This window comes from Phyllostomus discolor, chromosome 6 (genome assembly GCF_004126475.2).
Source record: "Phyllostomus discolor isolate MPI-MPIP mPhyDis1 chromosome 6, mPhyDis1.pri.v3, whole genome shotgun sequence".
Classification (NCBI taxonomy): Eukaryota; Metazoa; Chordata; class Mammalia; order Chiroptera; family Phyllostomidae; genus Phyllostomus; species Phyllostomus discolor.
The window spans coordinates 42,505,837-42,524,884 of NC_040908.2; the positions used below are offsets into that span (position 1 = coordinate 42,505,837).

The 19,048-nt window shown below is 37.6% G+C and overlaps 1 pseudogene; it reads right to left on the minus strand.

Annotated features, from left to right (window-relative positions):
- Positions 1–2,361: 2,361 nt before the first annotated feature.
- On the minus strand, positions 2,362–18,412 carry LOC114498692 (annotated as a pseudogene).
- Between the last annotated feature and the right edge of the window lie 636 nt (positions 18,413–19,048).

Below are 19,048 nucleotides of genomic sequence, written 5' to 3' on the forward strand. Positions count from 1 at the left end.
TTTTAGCCACAGCAATCAGACAAGAAAAAGAAATAAAAGGCATCCAAATTGGAAAGGAGGAAACAAAACTGTCACTGTTTGCAGATGACATGATAGTATACATAGAAAATCCAATAGAAAATCCTATAGACTCTACCAAAAAACTGCTTGACCTAATAAATGAATTTGGCAAAACAGCAGGATACAAAGTCAATATCCAGAAATCAAAGGCATTTCTGTACACCAACAATGAAACAGCAGAAGCAGAAATCAAGGAAAAAATCCCATTTGAAATAGCAAAAAGAAAAATAAAATATCTAGGAATAAACCTAACCAAAGAGGTAAAAGACCTGTATTCAGAAAACTACACAACACTGAAGAAAGAAATCAAGGAAGACACAAACAAATGGAAACATATATTGTGTTTATGGATTGGAAGAATTAATATCATCAAAATGTCCATTCTACCCAAAGCAATTTACACATTCAATGCAATTCCTATTAAAGTACCAATGGCATATTTCACAGACATAGAACAAACACTTCAAAAATTTATATGGAATTATAAACGACCCCGAATAGCTGCTGCAATTTTGAGAAAGAAGAGTAAAGTAGGAGGGATCACAATACCTGACACTAAACTATACTACAAGGCCACTGTAATCAAAATAGCCTGGTATTGGCATAAAAACAGGCACATAGATCAATGGAACAGAACAGAGAGCCCAGAAATAAACCCAAGTCTCTATGGTCAATTAATATTTGACAAAGGAGGCAGCAACATAAAATGGAGTAAAAATAGCCTCTTCAACAAATGGTGTTGGGAGAACTGGACAGCCACGTGCAAAAAAATGAAACTTGAGCACCAACTTACACCATATACAAAAATAAATTCAAGGTGGATAAAAGACTTAAATATAAAACGTGACACCATTAAAGTCCTAGAGGAGAACGTAGGTAGGAAAATCTCAGATATTTCACGAAGAAACTTTTTTACTGACATGTCCCCTAGAGCAAGGGACATAAAGGAAAGAATAAACAAATGGGACCTCATCAAAATAAAAAGCTTTTGCACAGCTAAAGAAAACAGTATCAAAATAAAAAGAGAACCGACTGTATGGGAAAACATATTTGCCAATGATACCTCAGACAACGGTTTAATCTCCAAAATATATAAAGAACTTACAAGACTGCACTCTAAGAAGACAAGGAATCCAATTAAAAAGTGGGCAAAGGACTTGAATAGACACTTCTCCAAGGAGGACATACAGAAAATCCAAAGACACATGAAACAATGTTCAATATCGCTAGCTATCAGAGAGATGCAAATTAAAACCACAATGAGATACCACTTCACACCAGTCAGAATGGCCATCATAAACAAAGCAACAAACAACAAGTGTTGGAGAGGTTGTGGAGAAAAGGGGACCCTAGTGCACTGCTGGTGGGACTGCAGACTGGTATAACCACTATGGAAAGCAGTGTGGAACTTCCTCAGAAAACTAAAAATGGATCTGCCTTTTGACCCTGCAATTCCACTGCTGGGACGATATCCTAAGAACACTAAAACACCAATACAAAAGAACCTTTGCATCCCAATGTTAATAGCAGCACAATTTACAATAGCTAGATGCTGGAAGCAACCAAGATGCCCATTAGTAAATGAATGGATCAAAAAACTATGGTACATTTACACAATGGAATTCTATGCAGCAGAAAGAAAGGAGCTCCTACCCTTTGCAACAGTGTGGATGGAGCTGGAAAACATTATGCTTAGCCAAACAAGCCAGGCGGTGAAAGACAAATACCATATGATCTCACCTTTAACAGGAACCTAAATAACAAAACAAAGAAACAAGCAAAATATAACCAAAGACACTGAAATAGAGGCCAGGCTGACCGTGCCCACAGAAGAGAGTAGAGGGAATTTAAGGGGACAGTGGGAAGGGTTCACAGGAACAAACTTAAAGGACACATGGACAAAAACTAAGGGGAGGGTGGTAATGGGAGGGAAGTGGAGAGGGGTGGGAGGGGGGACTGGATTGGGAGTAAAAAGGAGAAAACTGTATTTGAACAATGATTAAAATAAAAAAAGAATATTCAGGATCTTATATTAATAAAAATATAAGCAAATAGTGTTGCATCTTGGTCTATAAATGTTGTTCTCCACAATGGACTTAAAAGTATTTTTTAAATACCACCAACAAGATACTGGTTAAAGTTTATCTCTGACACATTTTTTAAAAACCTGTTAGCAGCTTTGCCATAAAACTGACTTAAGGGAGTTGTATTTTTCATTAACACTGAGAACAATCCAACACTTGGTATGAATAGTCCTATCAGCACACTATACTAAAACAAAATCGTGCAACATTTTGTAAACTAGCTACAATTTTCAATAGCTCTATTCACCAACCACGTAATAGAATGGTATATATTCATGTGTCATCTATACAAGTATTAATAGGTTTTTGGGATATTTTTCACCAACTACAATAGGAGGAGAATCTGCCTGTATTATTTCTATTGGTGTTTGTAAAATATGAGACAGGGCTCTTTGCTCAAGCTGACCTCCCTATGGAGCTGCATTTATATTATCATAATACTTTTCAAACTGTTTTGGACTCTACATATCTCCTGTAATTAGGGTTTGTTAAAAATGGCAGAAAGTCTTCCTCATGGCTTTGCATATATTTGGCAGTGTGATTTCTTAAGGCAGCTACAGTTAGAGGGCATTCTTGTTCTTTCAGTTGATCTTCAATGGCTCTATATATATAGTGGCCATTAGATGGTATCTGTTTAGTTTCCAACTGTCTAGCTGCCAATATTTGAGCAAGTTTTTCATTTTCCACATGTATAGCTCCATATGAAATTGAGGTAAGTTCTCAATTTCATATCTTGTGCTATCTTCTTTCTTTCTGCTCCTTCTCCAATGCCATTTTTTTTTCCTTGGGGGGTTTTTTGTTTGTTTGTTTCTGGTTTTTTTTTTTTTTTTGGTTTGACCTCTTCTGTACTCTTGGTACCTTAGGGGGTTGAGGTTTGAAATATTAACAGCAGTAGAATCTCTTTTACTCAGCTTCAATTGTTCTAGTTCCTCTCTGTATTTCTGTTCTATTTCTGCTTCTAACCATCAGTGAGTTGCTTTCTCCTCTTTGTCATTCTTGAGAACAGCATTCTTCATGCCTTGAATGTTGGCTTGCTAGTCCTTCTCACCAGCTGCTCCTCTTCATCAAGCCCTTCTGCCAAGACTACTTTAATGACCACCTGGTAGACCAGCACTCCTCTACTTTTTTATTAAAGATGTTCTACTGAGATCTTTCTAACTTCCTGTTCTAATACTATTGATCACCTTGAAGGCCTAAATTTTTGTGTTGAAACACGTTTTTATTGTACTACTAGAAGAGATCCCATTCCTGGGTTTTCACGTTTCTTTCTTGAGTTCTCTTTTTATTCCTATAGAACATTTCTGAAAGCAATGTTTTGTTTTTGTTTTGTTTTGTTTGTAAAAGTGCATAAGAGGTCAAAAAAGTGAAAAAGTCCCTAAGTGGTCCTCATTCATGAATGTTTTGTCTGTCTATAGAATTCTAGGTTCAGAATAATTTTCTCTCTGACCTTTGAAGGTATTGTTCTACTGTCCTCTAATAATCAATGCTGCTGATAAGGTAAATGGGAAACTTCAGTCTACTTCAATATCCCTATCACTCTTGTAAATGTAACTGACAAACTCTATTTGGCTGACTCTTTTCTGTCCTCATTTTAACTAAACTCTAATAATTGGGCTTTTCTGACACTGCTCTTTGGGCTCTATACTACACACCATCCTGGCTTTTGTAAATTGGCTACTCTTGCTTCTTCACCATCTACTGTTTTTCTTTTTCTATGAGACCTGTAAAGGTTGAAATTCCTCTATCCTCTTTTCTATTCTCTATGCCTTCTCCTTGTATGATCTTACCCATTCTCATACTTTTAAAACTATTTCCTGATAATTCCTAACTTTATATTGGTAGGCTAGACGTCCTTTCTGAGCTCCATATTCACATCTTTATATATCTACTTGTCATCTCTCTTATATGTCTCCCAGGCATTTCAAACCTAACATAAACAAAATGGTTCTCTCTAAATCTGGATATGCCTCAGCAGATCCATAAATGGCCCTATGATTAATTTTTCCTCCTTCACTCTTCTTTCATTCATTTCTCATGACTCCTCCCTCTTCACTTAGTCTATCACCAATACCTGTTATTTCCACCTTCAAAATATGTCTCTATATTCTTTAAAATGTAAATCATATCATGTCAGTTCCCTGCTCTAAATGACCAGATTGCTTTTTACTGCATGTAAGATAAAATCCAAAACATATGCAGCCAGCCCTGCATGTTCGATTTCTTCCTTCTTCTCCAAAATAACTTCTTGCCTCTTGCCTTTCTCCACACACTATTTCCTCATGCCAGCCTCCTGTCATCTCTTAAAATACACAATGTCCTTTTCAACCTCAGTGCCTCTGTACTTGCTATTCTATCTGGCATACTTTGCCCACAGGTCCTTATATGGCTGACTCCTTTTTATCCTTCAGTTTTTAGCTTTTAGGTACCATTCTGGAGAGCACAGTATAGGTTGGATTTTAGTTCCCACAGGCAGTACTTTAAATGCCACTTCTCAAAAGCATTTCCTTGACCACCTTACAAAATTAATGCTGCCTGTTATTCTGGATCACAGCACTCTATTTCCTTCATAGCTTTTCATTTGATCTGCAGTTATTTAACTAATTATTATTTTATTTACTTGTTTATGAGCTGTCACTCCCACTTAGGTTAGGAACTTCTCTGTGAAGTTCACTATTACAAACCTATAACCTACCAGGGTCTGGTTCATGATAGGTGTTCAATAAATATTTATTGACTGAATAAATGAAAGAAGTTGTGCTCTGAAATTCATAAGAATATAAAAAAGAAAGTGGTTTAAGTTATCAAGTTTAGTTTTTCATGAATACTTTCAACTGAATATTTGTTTTTCTTTAAATTTTCTTTTACTATATAATTATTTCTACCCCTTGAATTTTCTGTTCTCTGTTTCCCAGAACCTCTTTTTGACACATCAAAGGGTTTGAATGGTATTTATTCCATTGCCCTAGAGTTGGTGATATGTCAAACTGAGTACAAAAAAGTATTAAGTATCTTTCACTTTAAAGAGAAAGCCTCAACAGTTGGGATCTTTGCTATTTCTAACCAGTATATCAATCCCTCTTCCCTAGCTAACCCCAGTGTCTATGAGTAGGAGATAAAAAAGAATAGTGAAAAAAAGAAATCTTTGGCATTGCTGTAGACCAGAGTGCAGCACTTTTTCCACAGGGAGTAGGGCAGTGTGTTTCCTACCTCCCAAAAGATGAAGTATGAAGACTGAAAATCACTTCTTACAAGACCAACATCAACCTCAATGTTGGATATTTTTTACGGAGCCTACTTGTTGATCTGCCTTACCACTTTAAGTGGGGAAAGGCAAAATGAAAGAGATGGCAGGGTAGAAAGCAGGAAGCAGAGAAGTTTGTACTCAGACTATCTAGTTTGGTGAGGAAGTAGCAATTTCTCATTAGCCAATGACTCCTTGGAAGATAGCAAGTCTTAAGTCACTTTCCTAGTGTGTCATTTAAGAGAGCAGCAGTCTCTGGGTTAGGTGATTCTCATACCAAGGGTGTGCAGGCATTGCCAGTTGTAAGAGCTGAGGTAATGTGAAAGATATCAAGTTTGCATTAGCTCTCCTAGGTCAGGGATCTATGCAAACTGTATAGCTGGAAGGCCTTACAAGGACCCTCCTCCTGGTCCCCACTAATCACATGAGCTCTACATTAGAAAAATAACATTTGCATCTCTGCCATAGAAGTAAAGCAATAACAACTAAAGAACTGTAATTGCAGACCCAGTGAACTAAAGAGATATTTATCACTCTTCCCCATTTTTCCTTCCAGTACTCCCAACTCCTGAGGAGCTATAATGAGAAGGAAGAGGAGTGAAAAGCAAACCATGTTTCCCTTTTTATTGCAGGCCCCTGGAGCCACAGGTAAATCCTGAGCCAAAATGAGATGGGGAAGGGAAGATGAAATTTAAATGGGATTTGAAATTGGGATTTTCAACTGAATTACCTGAGTCTTAAAAGCCAAAAGTAACCATAAAACTATGGGATCTGCTCAAGGTGTTATTGAGAGGCAGAAGAGGGCAATTTGACAGGTCACGATTGAAGGAAGCATTTAAAAGTTTAATGTTTGTGGGGCAACTAGTTTCAACAGTTTAATAAAATGGACATATGTAGATACTGAAATTCCTGGATTGATACACCACATCATAACTTTTCTCTCATATTTTCTTTTTGTCTCTGCTGTATGTTTCAGGAATTTCTTGAACTTTACTTTTCATCCCTTCTGTCAAATTTTTTAATTTTGGGAATCATATTTTTAATTACCAATCATTCCTTCATGTACTGATTGTCATTTTTATATAGCTTGTTCTTGTTTTGTATACATAGGATCTCTAATTCTCTGAATTAATCTTCATGTCCTTCATAAAGTTTTCAACTTTATTGTCCCTCTCTTTGGTGCAGTTGGTTTTCCTCAAGTATCTGGTTATTCTTGATTTTCTACATTGATAAATAAGGAACTGGGTTGATTAAAACTGATGCTGGCATATGGGTATTCTTTGTTGTTTGGTGGGTCTATATTTTTATATTTATTACACTAATAATACCTGTTCATAGTAGTATTACATAAAAATAATCAAAAAGAGGGAAATAAAATTCACCCACTATCTCACCACCCAGAGACAATCATTAACATTTTGGTATAATTTTATCCAGTCTTAAATAACTAACAGACAAACAAAATTTTTTAAGTTTTTAAGAACTGAATCTATCTATCTATCTACATATGTATCTATCACCCAATTTAGCCCCATTTAGGATATAAGGAATACCTTTTCATGTCAATCAGTATACATACTACTGTCATCTGTGAATGACTAATATCCTTCTCCTTTTATATTGATTCCAAATGTATTTATCATAATTCAGCTACTGCCCTGTTGGTGCACTTAAGTTGTATCTTCATTTTTTACTATTAGCACTGCAAGAAATATCCTTTTATACATAGTGCAACTTCAAAGCATTAATTTCAAATTGTGTTTAAAAATATATTTTAAAATCAAAACTTATCTTTTTCCACTTAAAGAATACGAAAGGCTCTAGCTGAAAAGCAGATATGTAAGTTCAGAGGCATTGAATGTTTACAAGGAATGTTTACAAAGGAAATATCTTCCTCTTAAGGGTTTGGAGAATAGAGTTTAGAGGTAAGAAATGAATGGGCTGAAAAAACAGTCCCAGTGTGCAAAGATTAAGGGCAATTCTGGGGCTAAACAAAAAGTCAGTGTGGTTTGATTTTTCTTTGACACTATGTGTATAGGTCTATCAGTTATCTTAGACTTTCTAACAATATATATAGATATGGCTCAGCTGGGCAATTCTTCTGCTGGTCTTACCTGAGTCACTCATGTGGCCAGTTTGCTTCATTAGGCAGTCTGACTAGAGCTAGAGAGCTTAAGGTAGACTCCAAAGAATGTCTGGCAGTTAGTGATGGTTGGCCTAGGGGGCCTCAACTGGAAAAACTTGTTTGTACTTCATGTGGCCTATCATTTTCCAGTAGATTAGAATGGACTTTCTTCATATGGTAGTCTCAGGGAAGCATTCCAAAGAGGAAGACTAAAAGCTGAAAACTTTCTTGAGGCTAAGGCTTAGATATCACACATCACTTCTGCTTCATTTTATTGGTTAAAGAAAGTCACCAGGGCAATAGGTAAAACAAACTCTACCTCTTAATGGGAGGAGTGACTAGGTCCTATTACAAAAAGGCACACCACAGGGATTGGAAGAATTATAGCCATCTTTGCAAAAAATTTATCACATAGAACTCATTTTGAAATGCCTCCTTTATTCAGTGTTCCTAGAACTATATTTCTAAGTTGAGTGTCTAAAACATTTGCTGTCTAAAACATTTGTTTCCTAAAGAAATAATGGGAAAACCCTAATATACACTAATATACACCAACATAGCACTCTACAACATCTCTCTCCCTCTCTCTCTCTCTCTCTCTCTCTCTCTCTCCATCTATCTTTAATCCTCACCTAAAGGTATGTTTCTTGATTTGAAAGAGACTGAGAGAGGGACATCAATGTGAGAGAGAAACTTTGATTGGTTGCCTCCTGTATGTACCCCAATCAGGGGTTGAATCTGCAACCTAGGTATGTGCCTCAACTGGGAATCAAGCCCATAACCTTTGGATGTATGGTACGACATTCCAACCAACTGAGCCACCTGACCAGGGCAGCACTTTAGAGCTTTTAAAGTACATCACAAATATCTCACTTGATAATTCATTCAACAAACTTCTTTTGTGTGCTAATTATGTGCCAACTACACTGATATGCTCTGTGGTACAAGATAGATGTCCTTTCCCTCAAAGAGCTTACAGTCTATAGAGGGGGAAAACGGATATTTAGTAAGTAATAATGATCAAGTAATAATAACTTGAGATTAATGTTATGGCAAGGCAACACAGGAAATCATTATTAGTCAGACTCTGTGCCAACACTGAGTGAGATGATCTTTATGATAATCCTGTAAGAGGCAAGGCAAGTAACTAGTTGTTATTATCTTTAGATGAGAAAACTAAGTAAGGCTCATAGAGTTAACCAAGTAATTTATCCAAGGTTTTCAGGTCCTAAGTGGCAAAAGTAAAACAAAACAAATGACCACCCCTCTCGTCCCTCCTCCCACCCCCCTCCCGCTATTTTCCAAAGCCTGCTTTTTCCAATATACTTTTCTGCCTCCCTAGAAACCAATATTGTTATGAGTACCTGAAAGAGAAAAATACACCAATAAATTTTTTTTAAAAACCTTATACACAGGTACATATTTTGTGGGGATTATTCTGAAGAAACTTCAGAATACATTTTGAATGGTTGCAAATGAAATGGTTTAAAATTTTTTATCACCATTTGTGCAATGTCTCTCATGAATGGTGAATGTATTTTTTTCCTTTGGCTGAAGATACAAATTACCACAGAATGGTTCATAACAACACATATTTATTCTCTTCCAGTTTTGGAAGCCCACAGTCTGAAGTGAGTTTCTCTGGGCTGAAATCAAGGTGTTACAAGGGCCACATTACCTCTGGAGGCTCTAGAGGAAAAAAATTTCCTTGCCTGTACCAGTTTCTGGAGGCTGTCTTTATTCCTTAGTTCAAATTACACCGCCTTTTGTCCACCTGCTTCCATCATCACATTGCTTTTTTCTTCTCTGTCTTCAGATGTCTCTCTTGTCTACATTTTATAAGGATACTTGTTATTACATTTAGGACCTATTCAGAATAATCTCTCCATCTTAAAATCCTTAATTTAGTCACATTTTTGAAGTTCCTGTTATCATATAGAGTAACATTCACAGATATCAGGGTTTAAGAAGTGAATATCTTTGAGGGCCATTATTCAGTCAACTACAGTGTAGCTTTCATTTGAAAGTCTTAATTAGAAACTATGAGAAGCTATTTCAAACATAAAACCTGATTTAAAAACTTTATGCAAGGAAGTTCAAACATTCAAAAAGTTGAAAAAATTTTATCTCAAGAGTTTCATGTATATTCAATATTTGCTATTTCCCCTATTACTTTGCACTTATTTTTATTTTCATAATTTTATGTATATTTTTAAAGCAATTAATTTTTCACCATGTCTAATATACCCACAAATTCCTTCTAGGTTACCCCAGATGCCATACAAAAATAATCATTTTCTCTGTGTGACATGATGAGGAAAAGGTTGTGAAATATAGCTCTACAAAGTTTAGGAAACTAATACAATGGAAAAAAGAAGGCTGGGTGCATAAGTGAGCAGAGCCCATATCTATTATAATAGGAAGTTAAAACGTGTAATGCTTAAAATCCAGAAACCAAAGAAATAGCAATATAAACATTTAGAAATAATTATCAGGTATAATTATGTACTGATTATATATAACTGAGATAACTGTCAGAAGAAAAAAGAGTTGCCTCTGGGTTGCAGGGTTAGAGTAAAGAGAAGTAAGGCAGGATAGCACTGTTATTCATTATGGCCACTTTGGTAGTAGTTAGATTTTTTAAAAAAGATGTACATCCTTATTGAAAAAATTTTAAAAAGTCAGTTAAAAATGGTACCAGAACTTAACATTAATATACCACACTTGTTCCTGTGGTGTTTTTTCTAAATATGACATCCTCCTTTTCATTCTAGATAGGGAAGAATACTGTTACTTTTTATTCCCTAATTATATTGTACATTTAATGATATATAATTACCCAATTATTTAGGCCCTATCCAAATAATAATCCTGAGGATCTTCTCTTTAATATTTAGTTAGAGTGGTAGGTGTGACATGCTCGAAATAAATTCCCCAAGTTAGGAAACAGAAGTTCTTTATCCTTTCCTTCCCAGTGGTGGCACTAACAGGAAATTTAATGACCTAGATCAGAGGCAGAGATGTTTCGAAAACCGTCAAAAGACATTTGATGGAATGCACAAAAGGGCATCTTTAACATGATTGAAAGAAGGGGAAAAGAACAGAATTAAACTGAGTGCTTTTCTATTTCATAGCTCTTTTCTATGAGGATTTCAAAGTCACTAAGAAGAAGTAACCTCATCATCTTTTTATACATTGCTACAGAAAAAGAATGTTTATTCTATCTTAGGAGTTTAGTAAGAGATGTGTTATTTCTTTTTTTTTTTTGTATTTTCAAATTATGATTACATAGTGATCTATGTTTATTAAAAACCCCGAGAAAACACAGGGTGTTTCCTTATGGTTTATTCCTGGGTCTACTCATTAAATGAAATAACTCCTCTGTCTTTATAATCAAGGGGGATTTTGAGATGCAATTTGGCACATGAGTGAGGTACAATTTTTAGGGGCATCACCAATCTTCATCAACTCTCCTCTATGCAACATGCAGAACAGGAGAAACAGTAGACAACATAGAAAGGACCGGTCTTCTAAGCAACTTTTAGAGGAGAACCTGGAGAATTATTGATAAATGTGAACAAGACAGTGCATGCTTTAGTTAAAATGCATTCTTGAGAGCCTGGAGACTTTTGAAACTACTTAAAAGATTGGTTTTTCAACTCTTTAGATGATTATCTGTAATGTGAGATAACCCTGATTTTTTTAAAGCAGCTTAGTTATTTGAAATAAATGCTACTCTTGTGATATAAAAGTTATATAACCTTCCAATGTAATTTAAAATTATAGTATGAAAAAATGGAAGGATATGTCATAATTCAAATTCATAACCTGTTTCAGCAAACTTCCTGATTAACAGGGTGCTGGCAACCGGAAAGAATGAAGTCCTTCTCTTCCTCAAGTATTGGGAAACAAGATTAATTTTTTTAGACTACTCATTCATTAATAGTCCATCTCACAGATATTATTCAATATCTTTTTCCAGTTAACCCTGTTTGGTTACCTTTTAACTCAAGTAAAATGCCCTATTGTTAAATCTAGTCAGTAATTGGCAATTTCTAATTAATAGTAACCCTCTTTTTCCTCTTTCATGTGGGTGGCCTAGGATTTAAGATGGATAAGGGTGGAAGCCAATATTGAGTGTGGGCAATAGTCTAGTGTATAATTGTTACCTGGCCTCTTGGCTAAACATTTTGGGCATGACATTGAAATTTTTAAGTCTCTGACATGTTTTCCAAAACTGCACTGTTTTATTTTTTTAAAATAAAGTGCGTAGGGAATGGGAATAGGATAAACAAGAAAAATATCCCCCAAACCCACACACATTGCTGATATGTACATTTATTTCATATTTTAGCAATTTCTAAACCACCTCTTTTTGGATAATGACTATGGTGGGTAGTTAGCAAAGCTTACTCTGAAGTTATCAGAATGTTGCATTTGCTACTACTATTTTTATACTTTGGTCCAAGTTCACATGCTAAGTAGAAATAACTGAAACAAATACCTTTAAATATAATTTTTAAAAATTTTGTTTATAGCTCTCAAGGAGTAACGGATATAACGCTGCAAGTTAAAAAGATTTAGTGGCAATAAACTTGTCATTCAGTATACACTTACCAAGTGTTTGCTATGTACCAGACACTGTGCCAAACACTAAGTCTAGAAAGGCACAAAAAAAGGTGCTTAGAAATACAGCAATATCTATTGTCTCATTGTTGATAAAATGTTCCTATGTAAAGAAAAAGAAAATGAGCTACTTTCAGTCAAGATGGAGGAATAGGTAAACACACCACACTTCCTCACACAACCACACCAAATCACAACTGAATTATAGAACAACCATCATGCAGAACAGTCAGATTGAGTTGAATGGAAGTCTGATAACTATAGAATTAAAGAAACATCCACCTAGACTAGTAGGAGGAGTAGAACCGCAGAACAGGCTGGTCCCACATCCATGTGTAGTGGATAAAAATTAGGGAAGCGTATCTCGGGAGTGAGGAGTCCCAGCCTCATACCAGGCCCCCCAGCCCAGAGTTCCCGTTCCAGGAAGGTAAGTCCCCATAACTTCCAGCTGCAAAAAAAAAAAAAAAAAAAAACAGTGGAGATTGAGTCAGTGGAAGAAACTTCTGGAGTCCCAAGCAGGTCCTCTCAAACAATCCATACACAGACTTACTCAGACTCACTCCCTCTGAGCTCCTACACTGGGGTAGCAGCTTGAAAGGCAGCAGTGACATACAGGGAGAAACTAAAGATTCTGGTGTCCAGGCAAGAGCCAAGGGACAGAAAGATAGGCAGAGGCCATGGTCCCTTTTCTGAACCCTCCCCGCTCAGAGCTACAGAGCAGGCAGGTGGGTGCCATATCTGAGGCTGCATCAACCTGGCTAACACTGTTTGACCCACCCTGGAGATACCCAGAGACTCCATCCCACCCGACTTATGGGCCCACCCAAGCTGCTTTTTCCATATGCATGGCTGGTCGTAAATCATGCTTCACAACTTCCAAAATTTTCTCAAACAAGCAACAGCTGGCCTCAGTGAGTCCCCAGCTCCTGTACCTCTTACTAGGCCAGGCACTAGCAACAACCAGCTAGGTTCACAGCTTGGCTTCACTTGGGAATCTCCAAGCCCAGCACAAATAGCAACCATCTCAGATTGTTTTATAGTTCAGACAGGGTGGCTGCAGAAAAAACACAGGTAGGGGCTGACTTTGGTCTGCACCAGCCAGGAAACCCCAGAGCCAAAAAATGGCCCAAATGAAAGAACAGTAGATAGATAGCTACAGACCACACTGGAGCACCACAACCCTGCCTGTGCACAGCTGATCTTCCAGGGAGGGTGGAGGTTGGTGGTCAGTGGTCACAGCCAGTTCTTGTATTTGACTGCCAATAGCAATCAAGGTTCAACTACAGGAAGACAGTGTAACCCCATATGAAACACACACCTCAAGTACCCAGCTTGGTTGATAGGGGAGGCTGTGCCAACCGTCCCTACAGGACACCTACTACAGTAGGTCACACTACCAAGACAGGGAGTCATAGTAGCTCTATATAATACATGGAAACAAACACAGGGAGGCTGACAAAATGAGGAGACAAAGAAACATGGCCCAAATGGAAGAACAGATCAAAAGTCCCAAGACAGAACTAAACGAAGTGGATATAAGCAGTCTATCAGATACAGAGTTCAAAACACTGGTTACAAGGTTGCTCAAGAAACAGTGAGGACTTCAACTACATAAAAAAAATCCAGTCAGGGGACTTCCAGCCAAGACGGAGGTGCAGGTAGACACACTCTGCCTCCTTGCAAAACCAAAGGGACAACAACAATTTGAAAACAAAAAACAACCAGAACTGACAGAAAATTGAACTGTATGAAAGTCCAACAACCAAGGAGTTAAAGAAGAAACATTCATCCAGACTGGTAGGAGGAACGAAGATGGGCAGCCAAGCAGAGAGGACTTGCAGCAAGGCAGCAGCTGGCAGACCCGGTGAGGCAGTGGATTGTGGAGCAGGTGGTGTACATTTGTGTACAGATAAACCGGGAGGAACAACTGTGGAGCGAGATAGACTGCGCAACTCAGAGTTTGAGCAAGGGGAAATAAAGCCTCATACTTTGATTGAAAATACCTGTGGGGGTTGAAGCCGCCAGAGAAACTCCCAGCCTCACAGGAGAGTTCATTGGAAAGACCCACAGGGTCCTATAATGTACACAAACCCACACACCCAGGAATCAGCACCAGAAGGGCCCAATTTGATTGTGGGTATCAGGGGAAGTGACTAAAGACCTACAGAGTGGAGCAAGTGGCTTTGTTTCCTCTTGAACCCTTCCCCCACATCAGCTTCACAACGAGAGACCAGGGTTGCCCTGCCCTGGTGAACAGCTAAGACTCTGCCCCTTACTACATAACAGGCGTGCTGAGACAAAAAAAAAAAAAAAAAAAAAAAAAAAGGCCCAAATGAAAGAACAGATCAAAGTTCCAGAAAAAATACAACTAAGCAAAGAAGAGATAGCCAACCTATCAGAGGCACAGTTCAAAACACTGGTAATCAGGATGCTCACAGAAATTATTGAATATAGTCACAAACTAGATGAAAAATTGAATGCAAAGTGAAATAAAGGAAAATTTATTTCCTTTAACCAACAGTGGTTCCAGGGAACCAACAGTGATGGGAAGGAAACCAGAACTCAAATCAATGGTGTGGACCAGAAGGAAAAAAGATTCAACCAGAACAGAATGAAGAAACAAGAATTCAAAAACATTAGAAGAGGCTTAGGAACCCCCAGGACATCTTTAAACATTGCAACATATGAATCATAGGGGTACCAGAAGAAGAAGAGGAACAGCAAGAAACTGAAAACTTATTTGAACAAATAATGTAGAACTTCCCCAGTCTGGCAAAGGAAATAGACTTCCAGGAAGTCCAGGAAGCTGAGAGAGTCCCAAAGGAGCTGGACCCAAGGAGAAACTTACCAAGGCACATCATAATTATAGTAGCCAACATTAAAGATAAGGAGAGAATCTTAAAAGCAGCAAGAGAAAAGGAGACAGTTACCTACAAAGGAGTGCTCATAAGACAGTTATAAGACTGTCAGCTGATTTCTCAAAAGAAACCTTGCAGTCAAGAAGGGGCTGGAAAGAAGTATTCCAAGTCATGAAAGGGAAGGACCTACATCCAAGATTAATCTATCCAGAAAGGTTTTCATTTAGAATGGGAGGGCAGATAAAGTACTTCCCAGATAAGGTCATGTTAAAGGAGTTCATCATCATCAGGACCTTATTATATGAAATGTTAGAGGAACTTATCTAAGAAAAAGAAGATAAAAAATATGAACAGTAAAGTGACAACAAATATACAACTATCAACAACTGAACTAAAAACAAAACCAAAAACAATCTAAGCAAATAACTGGAACAGGAACAGAATCACAGAAATGGAGATCACATGGAGGGTTATCACCAGGGGAGTGGGTGGGAAGAGAGAGGGAAAAGGCACAGAGAATAAGTAGCATAAATTGTAGGTAGAAGATAGACTGGGGAGGTTAAGAATAGTATAGGAAATGTAGAAGCCAAAGAACTTATATGTGTGACCTGTGGACATGAACTAAAGGGGGGAATGTGGATGGGAGGGTGTGTGCAGGGTGGAGGGGAATAAAGTGGGGGGAATGGGATACCTGCAATAGCATAATTAATAAAATATATTTTAAAAAAGATCTAGTCAGAAATGAAGGATACACTAGTTAAAATAAGGAACAATTTGCAGGGAAACACAAGTAGAATGGATGAAGACAAGAATCAAATTAATGATTTGCAACAGAAGGAAGCAAAAAAAGAATGAATCAGAATATAAGAAAAAATAATCCAAAAACAAAAAAATCAAAAAACAAGGATAGTGTAAGCACCTTCTGGGACAACTTGAAGTAATCCAACATTTGCATCATAGGGCTACCAGAAAGAGAAGAGAAAGAGCAAGAAATTCTAAATCTATTTGAAAAAATAATGAAGAAAACTTCACTAATTTGGTGAAGGAAATAGACATGCAAGTCCAGGAAACACAGAGAGTCCCAAACAAGATGGATGCAAAGAGGCCTACTCCAAGAAACATCACAATTAAAATGCTAAAGGTTAGAGGTAAGGAGAGAATTTTTAAAGCAGCAAGAGGAAAGCAGGGGAATTTACTTACAGGGGAAATTCCCATAACACTGTTAGCTGATTTCTCAAAAGAAACTTTGCAGGCTAGAAGGGATTGGCAAGAAATACTCAAAGTCATGAAATACAGGGACCTACAGCCAAGAGTGCTCTACCCAGCAAAAATATCATTTAGAATCAAAGGGCAGATAAAGAGCTTTCCAGACAAGAAAAAACTAAAGGAGTTCATCATCACCAAACCATTAGTACATGAGATGTTAAAGGGACTTATTTAAGAAAAAGATAAAAACTATGAACAATAAAATGGCAATAAATACATATCTATCAAACAGTTGAATCTAAAAAACTAAGCAAACAAGAACAGAGCTAGAATCATGAATACAGAGAGCATTTTGATGGTTGCCAAATGGGAAGGGGGTATGAGGGAATGGGTGAGAGGTGAAGGAATTAACAAGTACGAATAGGTATTTACAGAATAGCCATGGGTAGGTTAAGCACAGTATAGAAAATGGAGTGGCCAAAGAACTTAACACACGTGACCCATAAAAGTGAAGAGTGGTATGGGTATTGCTTGAGGCTGTGAGGAGGGATGGGTACAGGGGGGTCATGGGGGAACCTGCGACAACTGTAATGGCATAAACAATAAAATATAATTTTAAAAAAGAAAATGATATGTCAAGGTTGTTATACATGCCAGGACACAGGACTGGTTAAATGAAACTGAATTTTCTCAAGTTTCTATGGGGAAGTAGGAAGGAGGAATGGGAAAAGTATAGGCAGAATTTATATCATCCTTGGATGATAGCACATGCTACCAGTGAAAAAATGGTTCTCAGGCTTCTTTTTAGTTTTTAATCCATTCCAATTCAAACCTGCACACATACTCCTTCCCAGCCCCCCATCTTCATTCTCCTTTAGATACCTCTGGGTTTCTCTCAAGGTTTAATCTGTATATCTATCTAGCCATGTTACACATTTCTTATGATACAGATATCAGCACCATTTACCTTAAGGGGAAATTCCACTGTAGTGTTTTGAAAAATAGCATTAAAGAGGGAGAGAGAGGGGGGGGGGAGATTTTTAGGTATTAAATGTATAAATATAGAGAAAAATCGGCAACTGCCTTCTAAGCAGACTTGAAACTGATCCATGGCCATGATCTTTCCTCCCTAACCCCACATGATCTGCTGAGTGAGACTGTTTTTAGTGATTCTGAGGGAGTGGGAGGTTCTTTTACAAAATCCTTCAGCGTTCAGGATTAAAATTTGAGCCACTGTAGAAAGAAATTTCACTTACAGGGCACTGTTTAGAATATTTGGGAATACAGCTTGTAGTGTTCTGTAACAGGCAGCATCTGGGTGGTCATAAACTTAACCATTGAAGACAGCTAATTACTTTTTGGAGATTTCTTGAGGCAGCATGTGTACAACATCCTTTGATACTCTATCTCAATACATAATCACTCATAAATGAAGATGTTATTCTTAGATATTACTAAATGCTCTTGCAATTGAAAGTCACTTCCTCTCCCTTAATCTTCTGCAAAGAAAATAACTGATCTTCCTTCTCACAATAAACCATGTATAATTAAAGACTCTTCAATGCCCTTTAACTTTATTGCAGGCTGAGCAACCGTATGGGGCCAAAGTTTTTTGGCGATATTTTATTTTGGTGTTAATGCTGATTGATAAATACTGCTTATTTAGAGCTGGAATAATTTCTCTACTGTACACAAAAGATGTGGAGGTTCTCATTAAGTTCTTCATCTCCAAATGCCATTATTAAAATGTATGCATCTGGATTTCAGATACCTCTGTGCTTTTATTTGGGGAAATTATTTTATAGCTGATAGGTCTTTGGGTGTAATCTTTTTGGATTTCACGTGAGAAATATAGTAACAAAGGTTGTCATTCTCTAGTGTGACAAATGAATCACTGGACTTTTCTGTTACTTGTTTAATAATATTTCCATTTGAATATGGGGCACTAAAAAAATTAACGTTTAGAGAATGAGCCATTTAGAAATTCTCACTCTGATTAGTTTTGTCCAAACTTTTCTAGAATTACTTGGCTTATTGAAGGCACCTAGAGAGTGATGACAACTCACTTGTCCTGATGTAGACAGGTTGAATTATGAGGAGTAAAATCTGAGATACACCCGTTGACTAGCGCTTTGAATCTTACAGATAAGGCGGGCGCTGGGCGGGCCTTTTTCCAGTCCCTGGACACTGCCAACGTTTTGTCTTTCAACATCCTCTTTCCTTGAGAATTTCAATAATCTATAAAAGGTAAGCATCTCTTGACAGGTAACTTAAGCTATTTCCACTTTGATCAGAAAAGTAAATGCTTATTACAACAGAAATCTCTACAGGAATAGGAACCAAGTAAACGCCTATCACAGTAGAAATTTCTACAGTAATAGGAGTCGGAGGTGGTGGTTCTTGTAGGAGAGTCTTCATTCGGCACTTTCTTTCACGCTCTAAATCCCTCCTGTTAGTGGGCCCCACACATCCCCTGCTTATTCCTTAAGGTATCTTCACCCTTCCCAAAACAGGTATTGTGAGGAGAGTTTGTGAGAAAAGCCTGGGGTCTCTCGGGATAGGTGTTCTCTGGTGCTCTGGCTCTATCCACCGAAGAGGTATCTATCTTCAGCCTCTGGTAAGCGGAAACAATTTTCAGACTGAAAAATAACCACTCCCTTGCTGAAGTTATGTGTAGAAAGCAGGGTATTTTACTGGCGAAATGTTCCTGTCAGCCACCTCAAAAGCATACCCAATGCGCGGAATCCCCACATCTGGCTCGGCGCCTACCTCCGCTGGGCATCCGAGAGAGCTCCAGACGCCCTGCCCCCTGACACTTCCGCGAGTCTCATTGGCCAGCTCCTGCGTA